Raw genomic sequence first — 13,134 nt, forward strand, 5'->3', positions numbered from 1 at the left:
ACCCTTACTACCAGCAGCAACAAATGCAACTCCACTAACTAAAGCAAAACTCAAGATTTTCTACCTCAATGCCCAAAGTTTATTTAACAAAAGAAACGAACTTATCACGATATCGTCAACCTGGGATGCAGACTGTATTTGCGTCACTGAAACATGGGCTTCTCCTTCCCAGCTTGACGCTGTTTTTAATCTTCCCGGTTATACCTTCCTACGGAAGGATAGAATTGCCCGTCATGATGGTGGAATATTGATCTACCTCAAATCCGACATTATTTTTCACGAAGTACGTTTACCAGATCAATTTCCAGAATCGCTTTGGTTGGAACTCTTCCTACCCACCTCCTCGCTATGGGTTACTCTAGGATGTATATATCGTGCCCCGAACACCCCTCTTATGCAATCTACTCGTCTCTTTAATAATATTCGCGATCGCTCATCAAGTACCTCCAACCTTCTGATAGTGGGCGACTTTAACCTCCCAAAAATTGTCTGGTCAACTTCTACCCTAAATCGGCCCGCATCACCGGAACATGAGCTCCTTCTCGACCTCATCAAAATTCCGCTCTTACGCAGCACGTAGATTTTCCTACCAGGTTTAGCCAGAGTCAGACAATGGGCAGTAATGTACTTGATCTCGTCCTTACCTCCACAACAGTCGTGCCATGTATTGGCCATCTACCCCCTCTTAGAGGCAGTGACCACGTGATACTTCGAATTGACTACCCACTACAGTGCGTTCTTGATTCTCCAATTCCCTTTGAAAACAATTACGACAACACACGAGCTGACTTTCCGGCCCTCAGCACCACTCTTGCCAGAGTAGACTGGCCCCCCTGGGCTCTCTCGCCATTGATGAGGCATGGACTTTATTTACGGTCAATCTATTTGATTGCATCTCGCGCCTTGTGCCCCTCTACGACACTTCTACTCGTGATAAGCGTGCTTGGATCCCTTTATCCACTAAACATGCAATGCGGAAGAAAGAAAGACTATGGAAAAAGATTCGTAAAGCTAGCTCCACTGGTGACCACCGCACTTTTTCTCACCTACAACCCTAGTTCAAAGCCCAAGTAACCATTGTAAAATCCCTAATCTTTCGTGCCAAATCTAATATGACGGATCGCAAATTCAAAAACCTAAAGAAAAATCCTCGCGCGTTTTATCGATTCGTTCGCAAGCAAATTAAAACACTACCAACCCGTCTTAATGTAAAACTACCAAACGGTGAAAGCACCGACTCTAATTCCCGCATGGCTCAGAGCCTTAATGAGACACTAGTCAAAAACTTTAACCAAGCTCCTACAAATTTGAATGATATTTTTCCCACTATCGTCCCAGCAATGGAAGACTTCTTCCCTTCAACTGGGGACATTACAAATTTTCTTAAGACCCTCGACATTAAGAGTGCCTCAGAACCGGATGGCATCACTACTCGTCTCCTTAAAAACTGTACTGGTTCTCTAGCCTTTCCTTTACACTTAATTTACACAAACACTCTCGTGCATGGTTTTGTTCCGGGGGCATGGCGGCTTGCGCATGTAACACCGATTTATAAAGGGAAAGAGGAAAAGTGTAATGCCAAAAACTATAGACCGATAAGTCTCACCTCAGTAGTATGTAAGGTCCTTGATAAATGTCTCCGAGTAGCCCTACTTCGTCATGTAACCCCGTATCTCAGTGAATATCAACACGGTTTCCTTTCCAATAAGTCAGTGGAGACCAACCTACTGTCTGCTCTTAGCGTTTGGGTAGAGGCTCTTGATACTGGCGGCCGAGTAGATGTAGTTTACCTAGATATCGCTAAGGCGTTTGATTCGGTCCCACACAAGCGTCTCTTGGCCAAGCTTCGCGCTTATGGAATCACTAACAATATTTACGCCTGGCTTGAAAGCTATCTTTCCAACCGCTATCAGGCTGTACGTGTCGGTAATTCTTTAAGTGTACCCCTGCCAGTTGTTAGTGGTGTCCCACAAGGTAGTGTTCTTGGCCCCTTATTATTTATCCTATTCGTTAATGATCTCCCAAGGGTAGTCTCATTCTCTCTGCGCTTGTTCGCGGATGACCTCAAGTTGTTTAGGGAGATCCGTACTTTCGAAGATGTTAGTCTTCTTCAGTAGGACCTTTCTCAACTTGAGGCTTGGTCCCTTTCAAATGGTCTCATATTCAATGAAGACAAATCCTTAGTACTTACAATGCAAAGAAAACCCTCGGATCTCTCTGCCCCTTCCCCTTACTGCCTGTACGGTTGTAACATCCAACGGGTAAACGATTGTCGGGACCTCGGAGTGCATCTTACTCATAACCTGTCCTTCCACTCTCACATTTTAAAGTCTTGTGCGCGAGCTAATGGTCTATTAGCTGTAATTAATGCTAACTTCCCCAATATTTCACCCGCTCTTATCTTTCGCCTCTTTAGCTGTTATGTGCGCCCTATTCTAGAATTTGGCTCCCAAATCTGGAACCCCTCCCACATCCAGGATATAGTGTCTCTCGATAGGGTCCAAAGCCGTGCTTCTCGGCTTCCTTACAGTCTGAAATCCCGCCCAAGGGAGCAACGCGTGTCAGCCCTCGGTTGGCCCTCCCTTACTCTTCGACGTTCTTACCTGGACCTTACTAGTCTATTCAAAATTTTAATTGACCCCTTTCAATCTTATTTTATTCAAGCACCCGCCCGTTCCATTAACACTAGAGGTCATTCCCGCAAATTGTTTCTGAAACCTTTCATGACCGATGTCTTACGACATTCATTCTTCCGACGCACAATTCCCATTTGGAACGCCCTCCCCGAGGATGTGATATCTGTCCGGTCCATTGCCCTATTTAAAACCCGATTAAGGGCTTACTTGCAACTTTAAAATTTAACTACCTATTTTTTTTACTGTGATATGAAACTGTGATAATGTGCAATGAAATTGTTATGTATGTAGGGAGCTGTATGGCTGACTCAGCCCTATCTCGACTTTTATTAAAGGAACAAAAAAAAGCCCACTCGACCACGCATTCGAATGCGCTGTGCTGCTGAGCACCGCCTGATACTCCCCGTCTTCTTACAGACTCGCGAAGTCGCACTCCTTATCTTTTTCTGGCACCGAGGTTCTCTTCAGTTCAGTTTTTATCAGTTCAGTTTTAGAAAAAAACCGAACCGAACCGAAAACTGATCAGTTTAGAGATTTAAGAACTGAAACTGAACTGAAGCAATCAAATCAGTTTAGTCCCTTAACTGAACCGACAAATAACTAAACTGAACCGAAAACTGAACTGTTTGAACCGAACTGTGGGAAACCTTAGTCTTGAGATTGGCAGCCTTGACACTTCCAGTGGTAGGCATTGTCACACGAATGAAGGTGAAGCATTATATTGTTCTTATTGCATCAGCAAACACCGGGTAGTAGACTGTGGAGCTGGGAAGAAATGATTAGTCGTGTTATCTATATGAGTTATGTAAAGTTTCTATATCCTATGATTACCTAGTTTTTAGTTAATAATTTTCAAGTACGTGTAGTAAGTGATGGTATATTTGGTTAAGGTGCAAATTGTATGATGTAATAACATTCCACCATTCTAATCTATATTTCCGTTTATTTGTATATCCGACTATAGAAATGTCCTTTCAGCCCAGGGGGATGGACTTGAGGGGTCTAAGGTGACGTCTGGGGTTGCAGACCCCTTTATTCCCGATTCTTTCCGTCCTGCGGGTGACAGCCCTCCTACCTCGTCAAATTCCTGCATCCTTACCCTCAATGACTTAAGAGACAAGGAAAATCAGACCCTAGATGCTCTCATGGATCGATTTGAGTGTGTTGCTGCGGTTAAAGAGTATGACCAACTAGAAGTCATCACGCTGCCTGACACACCGCCTCCGAAAGTTTCTTGTTACATCTACGATAAATGGTTTGACGACCTTGATGTTTTGAACATCCACATGCCTGAGCATTTCCCAGATTCCGACGAGATGGATGATTTAACAAGCCAAGAATACCGTGATGTACAAGATTTCATGGACCGTGAGATGGGTACGTGTGAATAATACTCCCGGGTTTCATTGTATTTTAGTGATGTCAGATGTACTTATTATTGATATATATCGTTTCATATGTGAATTAATGCTGAACATTAAATAAATGGCCAAAAGATAAGGTTTTAAAATGGGCTTAAAATATTAATTATATTAAACCTACGTAAAATAATTAGAAACCCATATCATTCAAACATTTTATTTTTATTCGAGATTCTACAAATACTGTTTAGCATTTAACACTATCCTTCGCCTACAAAATGTACAACTTCCAAACGTTTTATTAATTAAAGAAAGTCTGCGAAATAATTATTCGCGTCATTGGACCTCATGTGATAATGAACTTCGTGAAACATTTAACTGTGAGTCTTATCACACAGACACTCGGCTAACCTGCAAATCTGCAGGACCTTGAATATATAATGCGTAGCTATGTCGTTTCCATCACTATAATTTTTCCTTATGGTTTTGTTAGTTTTATATACCATAAACATACACATATGAAGAGCTAAGTTCAGAACCCTAAAGTACAGGTATGGACAATGAAATTCGTATCCTCCGTAATAAAAGGTACGAAATTTACACCCCTCCTCATTGCGAGGATGGCAACTCCCTAACTGGCAAATATTTGGGTTTGGCATTCCGTACATTTTGTGCGGTGTGAGGTGTATCGGAAATACGAGGATAGTATCTCCCGCAAATTCTTTCAATTTGAATTGATGGGTCTTCTTATTTATGATACATGGAAACTGTCTAGCAAACATGTCAATTAATGACCCTGCGGGTAGTTGCACTGTAGAAGTTAGTAATCTGTACATCGCTAAGTGTTTCAAACCAAAATTTATATTAGGGCCATTAACGAATTGCAATATATATAGCCTTCACCATCGGCTACATTATAGACTTCATTCGGTTTGGGGTTAATTAGTAAATCTTCCGTTTCGGGATCTGTAGTCTTTTCGGATTTTCCTTAATCTTTATCCCATCCGATACCAGCAAATTTTTCTATTCGTCTTAAGTTGTTTCGTCTAACGACGGCTTCTAAAGTAATGCGTGAATTCATTCTACCGTCCTCACTACAGCAGATAGGACAGGAAGGCGTGTCCGTCGCATTGTCAGTTTCGTAAAACGCTATTGATTCGTTCCTGTTGGTTTAAAAATTAACCGGATACTCTGATTATAAGTCTGGGTAGAAATGCACATGCAAGGGTTAACTATATTGTTAAGAGTATACTTATAATTTGACTGAGTCCATTTCTAAGTGATGACACGTGGATATCGTTAGTCGGGGTGAAAAGCTTGAAGAGTCGTAAAATGACTTATCTTTTAAACTACAGCGTCTTTTATAGAATCTTAACGCGAGACGATCGGATTCTAATCACGCCAACATGACGTTCTTTAAGATGACTTATCGCGATGTTCTGCCATGTAGGGTCAACATGGCGTTAAAAACCCCAAGCCATGACAAGGCTAAGCGATGCGTTCAATTTTCAACTTCAATATCGGAGTTAATATGTTCTCGTATTTACATTTTATTTGCATTCTAAAACATTGTAGGTTGCGAAATTCCTGGTTTCTAGTGTCCTCATGAGGAATCAGGTGCACTGTCGTATCCGAAAACTGCACTCTCTTTTTACCACCCACTTTCATACTTCCCGCCTACTTCGTTTATAATACACTGTGTCATCTAGTTTTAAGCCTAACTCCCCGCACACGTGACATGGATTTCAAATGTCATAATCCATATCAGTGAGACCATGCATTTAATATTTCCTTCGAAAAATAAGATAGGCCACGCCAACGGGAGTAGATAACCTTATCTCAAGTGTTTGACATGAGATTACACGCCATCATGAGGTTTCACGCCAATTTCCCCCGCCAGCCCAAGCCAAGTCCGCCATCATGAGGTTTCACGTCAATTGGGGGTGAGAAATGGGTTTTCTGGGGCGCAACATGTTGCAATCGGGTTTCTTTTGGGGGTAGAATATTTCGATTTTAGTAAACTAACCTTCCTGATGGAGATTCGAACGAAGATTTTCTGCGTGACGATCCGACGCTTTACCACTACACCACGGTGGCACGCAGACCACTTCGAAATCAAATAAACTAATACACTATCTTGGAACTTTCGGTTGAAGGGAATTCGTTCCAACAGGATTCGATTGAATGGGAAAATATTCCCTTTTAATAGAAAACCTCCATTGGGCTAGATTTTAAAATACTGGCTAGAAATTTTCGGACGAATGGGATTTGTTCCAATGGTATTCGGTTGAATGGGTAGACTCCTTTCTGCTATAGAGATATCGCCAGTAGCCCTAATTCTCTGTTGTCGTGAAAAAATATATTTTTTAAACGATCATTCCATTTTCGATTTTTCAGTTCTCGCAAAGATAATTTATATGTTCATTCCATTGTTCATGTCTGCGATCGGTTAACAAACTTTTTTCCGCGAAACGTAAACGTTGACAGAGTTCTGTGAACGCGAAGACGGGTTTATTGAAATAGTCCTGATTGACAAAATGGTATTTGTGGCATTCTTGTCCCTTCATAATATAATGTTCGGGACAATACCAGAATGTGGTCATTTTTGGCAATAAAAATTAGCATAAATTTTAACGCCGCATTTTCTAGCGAATCGCGGAGTAATTTGGCGTAAATAAGATTGAATTTTTAAAAAAATATTTACGATATAATCGATTAAACGATTATAAAAATAAAAGATTTGAAAAAAAACTGATTAAAGCTAATGGGTATCTTCCCATTACGCAGAATTCCATTCGACCGAATTCCCATTAGACCGAATCCCGCCAATGTTTTTAATGAATTTAGACCAACGGCGGGTTTGGTATTTACAATTGAAACGACTCTATGCGACCACAAAAATGCCATGTAGTTTTAATTTCTATAAATGTCGTTTTTTAATGAAAGCGTTTTAAATACATTTTTACTGACTTGGAAACGCCACTATTTGGTTAAGCTAGGTTAGCAATATTTTATACATCACTTAACAATGTTACGCCTTTTCCAAAATATTGATGTTTATCTTCATTGACTTGTCAAATAATATGCCTTTTCCAAAAAAACTACTGTTAAGTTTGGTTTGGTTAGGAGGACGTCTCTTACTCTTTTGAGAGGTTATACAATTCAAGTATATTAAAACGGCTGGCTTAAAGTATTTTCATGATGAATATAACATTAATAAATAAATATATATTAGCAAAAAACAAATATATAGTAGCAAAAAACAAATATATATTAGCAATTGGTTTTATTATGCCATATTTTGCTGATTTATTACTATTAGGTTCTAACAATCCTTAGTTTTAAAGTAATTATTTAGAAAATGTTTGGATCTAGTGTTCATTTTACGTAAGCCTTAAATTGTTTTCAGTTAATTTAATTTTTGCCAGCAAAGATAAAATCTTATTTATTTAAATTCTATCGGGAAAAACCCGAAGTGCGGGTTTTTCGGTCGAATGGGATTGGGTACGGTTGACTGGGATTCGGCGCAATGGAACTGAAGCTTAATAATTTCCATTTTATGATCCGAAGAGAAATATCTATATAAACGCCGTATATTAAGAATAAGGTATATTTGAAGAAATTTTATGGCATTTTATACCTTGACTACAAAGCTCGGGTTCTAAAACGAATTGTGAGCCGTATCATATAAGAATTAGTAGAAGTGTAGAACCATTTTTAACCTCGTCCTAGAAGTGAAAAATTTCGCATTTCAGGCAAATATTATTTTATAATAGATTAATACAAATAAAGACTGAGGAACAGATATTATATAAAAAAGGGCTTGGTTTGCCCAAGCCTAAAAAACAAAACGATGAGTTTTCTCCAGTTGACTGAAGCGCGGATATTTTATTTTTCTATATAATTTTAAAGACAATCCGTATTTTACTACTCTTTAGAATTTAATTCAATCTCCTGATTTTACTGGTAATGGATTTATTTCCTATAAATTAATTGAAATAAAATATTACTTATCTCAGATTTTTCATGATAAAATTTTTACGAAAATGGAATTGTTGTTGAAAAATCTGAGATAAGATATTTTATTTCAATTAATTTATAGGAAATAAATCCATTACCAGTAAAATCAGGAGATTGAATTAAAGACTAGTAAAATACAGATTGCCTTTAAAATTATATAGAAAAATAAAATATCCGCGCTTCAGTCAACTGGAAAAAACTCTTATCGTTTTGTTTTTTAGGCTTGGGCAAACCAAGTCCTTTTTTATATAATTAAGTATATGGGCCATGTGGGCTTGGCTATACGCCTGCCTCGGACCCGTCTTTAAAGGTTACAGCTTGGGTTTTTATGTACAAATTGCTCTCCAACATTTTTTGTCGGTTATATGGCTGTGTGTTTTGTTACAATGTTATTGTACAAGTGTGTTGGATTTTTATTTTTTTTTTCGTTTCAACCAGTTTATTGTAGAATTTGGTAGTGTTTAGAGTGGACCGGCACTGTCCCTGGTTTCAGCGGCCTGTGGAGCCAAAGCCCCCCTCTCCTCGGTCGGTTGGCGGTAATGTGGCGGTCTCTTCCATTGGTCCTGTGTAGCATGGTGTAATTATCATGTGCGCAAGTGCGTCCCCTTGGGTTATGTGAAGTTCCGTCTGTGCTATGTTGAAGAGGATCACTTTGACCGGGCCGCGGTAGTCTGCATCAATTACGCCTCCTCCTATATGGCATCCCTGCATCATTAGATGGTGTAGTCCTAGTAACATGCCCACGTGGCCATCCGGTATTGCAAAGGCCAGCGCTGTGTCCACGGCAACTCTGGTTTGTGGGGCGATCTGTATGGTTTCTGCGCTGTGAAGGGTCAGGACGCCATTGCTAGAGCTTCCGCTCTCTGGGGCTGTGGCAGCGTTGGACAACCGTTGATATGGGAGTGGCACCGAGGAGCCTTGTTCCGCCATAGGTGTCGTCTTTGTGTTGGAGTCGGGGTTGCAGCTATGTTATATACCCCGTGTGCTGTTACGTCACCAACGGCGGGCTCTTTCTCATACGCTGCCCAGAGGCCCGTGATCTTCCTTATAGTTTTTTCTCGCCATTCATGGTGCTAGTTAGTAAATTTTTTAGGGTAACCTGGTTGTTGGGGTTAGGGTGGCGCAAGGGTTGTCTGTGTGTGTCATAAAGTGGGCAGTGACACAGTATATGTTCGGTGTCCTCTATGACACCACAAGTGGAGCAGTTTGGGCTTGCGAGTTTGCCCATTTTATGAAGGGAGTCTCCCGTCATCCACCGTCTACAATGTAGCCTTGATATGCAGGTTTCTTGTGTTCGCGTTAGTTTTGAAATTTTGTCTTTGTAGGGATCGGTACGCCATTCCTTCTGTATTGCTCCTTCTCGGGTTCCCCTCCATTCAGTTATAAGAGTGGAGTGCCTGTGTTGGCGAAAAAGTCGTTTGAGCGTTGGGGTGGAGTAGGGAAGCCAGTAGTCCGGGTAGTCGTTTTCCTTTTCTAGCGCTAGCTTCGCCGCCCGATCCGCTCTTTCATTGCCTGCTATACCTATGTGCCCAGGGCTCCATATAAACGATATCTCTTGAGAGCTCGCTTGAATTTGGTGCTGTATCGTGCGTACCAATTGGTTGTCCGGGAGTAATTGTTGCTGGAGTTTGAGGGCTGCTTGTGAGTCCGTGGCTATGAGGACGTGTGTATGTGAAACATCCCTTGCCTCTGAGATAGCTAGGTGTAAGGCCATTAATTCGCCCTGAGTAATGTCGTGGTGTCCGTTGATTGTCTTCTTTATCGTTAGGTTAAAAGATTCTAGTATTATCCCCAGGCCGCATTTTTTCGCCCCGGGCCGGTATGAAGCGTCCGTGTAGATCTGTAAGGTGGCGTCGATCGTAGATGCGGTAGAAAGTGCCTGACGGTAGTGTTGTAAGAGTTGGGCCGATGAAAGTTCCTTTTTTGAGCTTGGTTGAGAAAGGTTGTAGATTTTTGGTGTAAAGGTTCTCCACGGCGCAGGGGGTCTGGCGTTGAGTGGTATCGGCTGAGATAGTGGGTTTGGTGTTATAAGGTCCTTGGGAAGACTGCGTTAAAGGTATTGTAGGCGCTCCTTCAAGGTTCTTCTTTCTGGCGGTGGGAGAAACTTCTGTGGCCTGGTATAGTGTTGAGCCATTCCCGGCTCTTCTCTGTCCCCAATTCCCTAGCTAAGAGGTTTAAGTCTAGTCTTCGTCGTCTTTCCGATAGGGGAAGAATACCCAGCTCGGTTTCCATTGACGAAATGCTTGTAGATTTGGGTGTACCTAGTATGATCCGTAGGGCATTATTCTGTATATTATCCAGCTGCTGGAGTTGGGTATGACTTGCCGCTCCGTATACCGAGGCTCCGTAGTCCATCGTGGATCTGATCATTTGGGTGTAGACCATTTTACCTGTGGTCCGCGTCGCTCCCCACCGTAAGCCCGTCACTGCTTTGAGGACATTCATTCTTTTCTGGCACTTCAGTATTACGTTCTGGATGTGATTTTTCCAATTGAGCCGCCTGTCTATCCATATTCCGAGATATTTGTATGCGTCTGTACCACTGATGGGGTTACCGTCTATGTGTATGGGGAGCTCCACTGGTGGGCCTCTTCTTCTTGTGCAGAGTAAAGCTTTGCATTTTTCGTACTGTATCGGTAAGGTCCATGTTTCTAGGTTTGCTGCGACGAGATTGAGGTTTTCTTGTAATACCCTGGTGGCCGTGGTCAGTGTGGGAGAAGAGGTCCATTTCACAATATAATCCGCATGTAGGCCGTATTCGCAATTTGGGGAGAAGTCCCGTCCAATATCGTTGATCGCAATCCCCCCGGGGAACTCCATAATTCAGTCGTCTAGTTGAGGAAACTGTCCCATTTAGGCGAACCTGTACTTCTCTTTCGAGGAGGAAGTTGCTAATCCATGACCACAAGTTTCCGTGGCAGTTTAATTCCGTCAATCGTTGTAGTAATCGTCCTGGTGGTAGGTTCCCGAAAGCATCCTTTATATCGAGAAAGACTATGCCCATGTTTTGTCCCTGTTCCAAAGCTTCCCTGGTCGCTTCCGTCAGGCGTAGTATGTTGTCGGTAGTGGTTCTCCCTTTCCTGAAACCCGTCTGAAAAGGGTTGAGGGCTTGGATGTTTTCCAGGAAGTATTGTAAGCGTCTGTTGACAATTTTATCCATCAATTTTTTCAGGGTTGAAATGAGCGCTATAGGTCGATAATGGGACGGGTCCTCCTTCGTTTTGTTCGGTTTCAGGAAAGGGACGATGACCGCGTCATTCCAGTGGGGCGGATATTGTTGTGTGGTCCAATAATGATTAAACATGTTTAGGACTTTCTGATGAATTTCCCAGGGGAGGGTTGCCAGCATTTTGTTCGACACCCCGTCCCCACCTGCGGCTGTGTTCTTTAGGCGTTGTATTCCGAGTCGGTACTCCTGTGGGGTTATCGGTGTATTATAACTTTCATTCTCTCCCCCTGTGCTCGGCTGACGAAAGGGAGTTTCTTTATAATATACTGTGTGATAGTAATCTGCAAGTTTTTCTGCCACCTGTGCGTCGTCGGTGTGAGGGGTAGTCTGTTGGCGTGTAGCCGCATTCGTCGTCGCCCATTTCAACCCCTTCCAGACTTGTGCTACTCTGCTTTGGGCGTTTAGATGGGTGCAGAACTTCTGCCAGCCCGACCATCTTTGCTTCTTTAGTTGTTTTCGGAAAAGGGCACGGAATTTCTTATAAGCAATGAGATCGTTTTTATTGTGTTGCTTGCTGTATCGGTTCCTGTGCCAATTCATTTTCTTGTGTAGTTGGGATAGCTTGATGGACCACCATGGTGGGAGCGTGGGGGTATTGCATCCTCTGGTATTGGGTCTGTGCAGAGTGCTGACACCGGCGCAACTTCGAAGGGCTTCGGTGATCTCTGTGTTGCTCCAGTGTTCCTGAGCTGTGTTCTTGGCTTGTTCTAAGGCCCTTGCTTCGAATTTTCCCCAGTTGAGTGGCGTAAAAGTGGGTGGGGGAGGTCGATGTAGGGGAGGTGTCCTTCCCCGACAATCGTAGTTTGGAATTGTAATTAGGAGGGGGAGGTGATCACTGCCCCCCTTGTGTAGTGGCGTCCAATTCACTCCCGGAGCGAGCGTGGCGTCGGTAAAGGTGAGGTCTAACACCGAAGGAGATGCCGAGGACGAGATGCGAGTGTAATGGCCCGTGTTTTGAAGTACCAGATTCGGCGTTGTGTCTAACCATGCCGCTATAGTGCGACCTTGGGTATTCGTGTTGGAGTCTCCCCAGCTCGGGTGGTGCCCATTAAAGTCCCCACATCGGATAAAAAGCGGTTGTATCTGGTCATGTTATGAATTGAAATCTTGTAGGCTCGTTCGTCCTTTTGGTTCGTAAGCCGAGATTATCTCAACTTGTCTGTTGTCCCAAGTGATTGTTATGGTGATGCCCTCCATAAGAGTCGGGAACGTCATGTTCTTTCGCTTGGGTGTGATAACTTTCCTGGCGAGGATTGCTACCCCCCCCCTCCCCCGAGGTGGAGGGGAGTACCTGGTGTGGGAGGTCTATCCTGTCGAAAGACTCGGTACAGTCCAAAATCGGGGGCTTTTTTTCTGATGTTAACCAGGTTTCTTGTAAGGCTAATATGTCTGGTGTTTCTTGTTGGATTAGCATTGTGAGGTCTCCAATGTTGGCCTGAATGCTACGTATGTTCCACTGTAAGATTTTGAGTTCACTGGGTGGGTTCCTCATCCTCGAACAGGGATGTAAAACTCTATTTGACGTTGGGAGGGATGAGGGGATCTATGTCCTGTCGTGTGAGGGAGGTGTGCATGAGTCTGTTGATCATTAGCGTTATTAGAGCGCTTATGTCGTAGTTCAACTCGAAATTTTGGGCGAAGGTCAGAAGGAGTTCCGCCAAGAGCGGCGCGATCTTTTCTGGGGGAGAGGTAGGAGTGTTGGTGGGGATCCCGATGGTGGTCCGGGGACTCTTAGACATGGGTGCCGGGTTGGTTCCTTTGGGTGGAGCTCGTTGGGTTACTGTTTCGTAGGATGTGGTTCTGGTTTGTTGTGGGACTCGGTTTGCGGCTTCATGTTTGGGGATATGTTCTCTTTGTTGAATTCTTAGTATTTGGATTTCTTTCAAAC

General features: G+C 42.9%; 1 pseudogene; it reads right to left on the bottom strand.

The window, feature by feature from the left end:
• Positions 1-8,506: 8,506 nt before the first annotated feature.
• LOC149624217 (deoxyuridine 5'-triphosphate nucleotidohydrolase pseudogene) lies at positions 8,507-8,947 on the bottom strand (annotated as a pseudogene).
• Between the last annotated feature and the right edge of the window lie 4,187 nt (positions 8,948-13,134).

Source organism: Phalangium opilio, unplaced genomic scaffold (assembly GCF_054372755.1).
Source record: "Phalangium opilio isolate 3A_F unplaced genomic scaffold, DU_Popi_V2 ptg000106l_1, whole genome shotgun sequence".
Classification (NCBI taxonomy): domain Eukaryota; kingdom Metazoa; phylum Arthropoda; class Arachnida; order Opiliones; family Phalangiidae; genus Phalangium; species Phalangium opilio.